The following is a 4087-nucleotide window of genomic DNA, read 5'->3' as shown; positions in this document are numbered from 1 at the left end:
AGGAAGGTAAAATTAAGGTTATGGGGAATAGAAATTGCAGGAACCATTTTGGAAAATTTGTGGCAGGTGGCTGAAATACTTTGACATGGGGAAAGCAGGAGAAAGGAACCACAGGTTGGTGGGAAGCATGTTATACTGATGCTTTTAAGATGGAACTTGACATTTGCCAAGGACTTGGCAATGGCTGTTAGATTGCATCTCCTACTCACCCCAGGATGTAGGTTAAGGCTATCATTTCCATATGAACGATGGGGAAATTGGGAGACCAAGGGCAATGAGATCAAGGGCAACCATTTGGGGCAGAATCCCCTGAAAATTAGGGGCCATGCCTGAGGCCTGGCTGGTGAGGCCTAGGCAGAATCTTAGATTTGGGGGGGTTCTGTTGGGAAGGTGGCATTTACCTGGATTTGGAGATCCCTAACTCCCTGCCCTGGAATCCATTACTCACCTCACACCGCCACCGCTGCAGGACCTCAGCACAGGTGGGTATTGCCCATGAGAAGGGGCCGGGCTGCCTTCAGCTCCGATGGACTGGGTGCTGGGCACACCAGCTGCCACAAGATGTAGGGACTCAGCTGCTCTTTCTTGGGGGGACCTGCCGAGAGAAGCATTGTGGGGGAGCAGGAACCTCTTTCCCCACCTGCTACTATTCCCTCATCCAAACTCCCAAACATCACACACACTGCAGTGAATTTCAGAAAATCCCCTAAGGAGACAGGGAATCAGAGAGGTGAGAAGTGTAAACAAGCATTGTTACGTAGGAGTCTAGAAAGGGCACTGAACTGGGAGCTTCAAATTGAGAACTGCTGCCACTTCACTATCCTGGAGCTCCTGGCAATCAAGTGGAAAAGGCCTGCCACCCTGGTCACCTTGGACAAGTGTTGGGAGGACTCAATCCAGTCTGACAGATGTGGAACCTGCATATTTGTGGAAGGTGGTATATAGTCCAATGTGGAAGTGAAATGATGGCAAATCTTCCCCAGGACCTGGCACCACTGTTCAGTTTATTTTCTCCCCCAACTCCTGGTCTCCATCTCCATGTCTCTTCTCAACAAGCTCCACCAAGTGCCTCTCCTTTGCTGTCTCACAACTGCTGATGACCTCAACCTCTGATCCTAACTGAAACTTCCCTCTCACCTTCCCCCAATCACTTGTGGGATGTCTTTACAGTCTTCCTCAGATTTCCTTGGGCAAATATGTACTTTTTTAAGGGGATTGCAATTTGCTTTATCTTCCTCATGAGGGTTTCCATGAGCAATCATGAAAGAAATAGGAGACTGGATGTCCTTTGATAGGCCCCCAAACTCTGTAATCCCTCATTCCCTGCTAACCCTTTTCTCCATGGTGTTTATCCTCAAAGAAAAGCAGCTCCTCTATGTAACTTCCAAACAGACCAGATTCAAGCTAACAAGCATTCCATGAGAGGATTCTAGATTGTACAGAGTCCGAATCCGAAGACATGGATGGATGGATGGATGGATGGATGGATGGACAGACAGATGCATGAACTGCTATCTAAAGGTGGAGTTAGCAAAATTTTCATAGAGCTAAGGAAAGCCCTGTGATTCTACTTCTCAAATAAAAATACCAAACCATACATACCCCAGGCCTGCCACTTGCTTGTGTGAGGCTCCAGAGCATGTCTGTCCTCCAGCGCTGCTGGCATTCCCTATGTGCTTCCCCCACACACACTCTAAGCAGCCTTTCCAAACCCCACCCACCGCACCTCTGAGTGGTGTGCCCTCCTCCTACCCCCCCACCCCCAGCATGAGCTCATTCTGCAAAGGGTGGAGCGTGGGCAGGAGAATGTGGGCTGCCAAAGCTCCAGAGAGGCAGGGCCCAAGAATGGCCACAAAAAGCCCCTGTCCATCTCCAGGGCTAAGGGCTGGTCTCAGGCATGCAGCCTGCACCCAGGGGGGTGGGGACTAGTCCTAGAAGAGGTGAGGTGCAAGGGAGATGCACCAGCCTGTGCTAACCATGTACCTCCAGGTTTCTGATCAAGAGCCTTCCTTAGGCCTACCTCCACTTGCCCTCAGTGGCTCATTAACTTTGTGGCAGCTTGCCTCAAATCCACTAGGTGCACAGATACAGCCAATGCAGATGCAACTGGCAGGACACAGGGCTCTGGCTGGTGGCCACACGCCTCACTCATGTCAGGGGTAGGCTGTGCTGGGGATGTATCCTTCATATGAGCATATTTGGGGTCAAACACCAGTCCCTGCACCACCCTGCAGCTGTGTGCCCCAGTACTGTGTGTGTATGTGTGTTCTGTCCTAGCTATACGATGTTATGTGTCTCAAGCCTGTATCATGTTGAGTTTGCACACAGTCGTGTGTCGTGTTCACGTTGTGTTCTGTGTAAGCTGTGACAGTGCTGTAACGTGTATACACCAAGGGTGTGCACTGGGCTGCAGGTGTGTTGTATCTACACTGTGCTGTGTACGTGCCATGTGTCTAATCCATATTGTGTGTCATCTGTCTACACCACTCTGTACTGTGTTGTGTGTCTATAATGCCTTGTAGAGTCCGCACCTGTGGCTTAGCCTCCTGCTGGAGGCTGTGGGCAGGACCAATGCAACACCTTGTGTCCATCAGCTCTGTGGTCTTGCTTCTTGCCAGCAGCTGTCTAGGGACAAGAGCTGCCACGTTGCTGTGGGGCAGGGGGCATTCTTCACCACAGCATGTTTCCGTGACAGGTGCCTAGCCCAGCACTAAAGATAGCTGGGAAAGGAGTTCCAGAACCTTTCATGGGCCCAAAGAAGGAAACTGGACACTGGGAAAAGGCTCGCTCTCTCCACCCCCTCCCACATGTAAGAAGAGCCTGCAGAAAGCTGCAGCTGTTGGAGTTTCGCTTTATGCCAATCAAAGGCCTGCAGTGCTCCTCCGCAGGGAGTAACAGTACCAGGGGTTAGCACTGCCTCTTCAGCATGGCACGCATGGGGAGCACAGCCCCAAGTGTGCCTGTTGCGGTCACTAGAGGGCGCGATTGTGCTGATTGTTAGGGGTAGTGTCTCTTCAGGGAGCAAAATTACAAAAAAATAAATGCCCACCTGGCTCAGAGGGAGATGGGGGAGAAAGATAAAAGAATCCATACCCCCAAGCCAGACCCTTCCTTCAGTCTCACCCCTATCCCTTCAGGGACACTAGTGAGTATCTGCACCGCATAGATGTTATTTCACACCCCCCCCCCCCAGAGCTTATCAGGGGCTTGGTTTTATAGGTCCCTAGTAGAGTTTCCATTGGGCCTTCTTTATTCCCTCCTGCTCCCTGTGTCACACTGAAATAAAGGTAGAAGCCCACTGCTGAAAGATGGCATGCGCATAGGGTATGTACGTTTGTTTTGTATTATTCCCCAAATTGGAAGGCACACCAAAAAGAATGTGATTTAGAAGAGTAAATTGGGAGGGGGAGATGAAGTCCCTTAGTGGACCTGTCTTCATTACCAAAAACAAATGGATCCATGTCCCAAAATGTCATGACCATCTCAGAAACCATCTCGCTAACCTCATCATTTGAAATACAAGGAAACTAAGACTCAGAGAGAGGCAGAAACATTCAGCCCAGAATGGCTGACTTCTGACTGCCCATTGCCCAGGGTTCATCCCACAACTGGTCCTAGTCCTCTAGCCCCTAAAGAACTTCCTTCTCCCAATTCAAGCCCCTCCCACCTCACCCAAAATCTGGATGTCCCCCTCCAAAAAAATCCTATTCCATCTCAGTGTTCAAGTTGCCCAGGACACTCGGTGACCACACTTTTGGAAGACTTCCTCTCCCCATCAGTAAAGTGTTGCTCTCTTTCCAGTCTTCAAGGCCCAGCTCCCCCGTTTAGCTTCCAACTCCCAGACCCAACTCCCAGCAGTAGCTAAGCCATTTTGCTCCTCATCAGATCCCCCGGGTGCAGGGCAGATTACCCCAAACTGCAGATAATTGACCTGCTGTGCAAGTCAGGCACGGATCCATTGCATTGATTCACACTTCCTATTAAATTCTGGTTAGGCTGCATAAATGACTCCAGTAATCAGGGCATATTTAAATGCAAGGTCAAGAAGCACAGTAAGAAATGACACATTTCTGGGCATAAATGGAAA

The sequence above is a fragment of the Talpa europaea genome, assembly GCF_964194135.1.
Source record: "Talpa europaea genome assembly, chromosome: X".
NCBI classification, from domain to species: Eukaryota; Metazoa; Chordata; class Mammalia; order Eulipotyphla; family Talpidae; genus Talpa; species Talpa europaea.
This window is presented reverse-complemented; position numbering follows the sequence as displayed.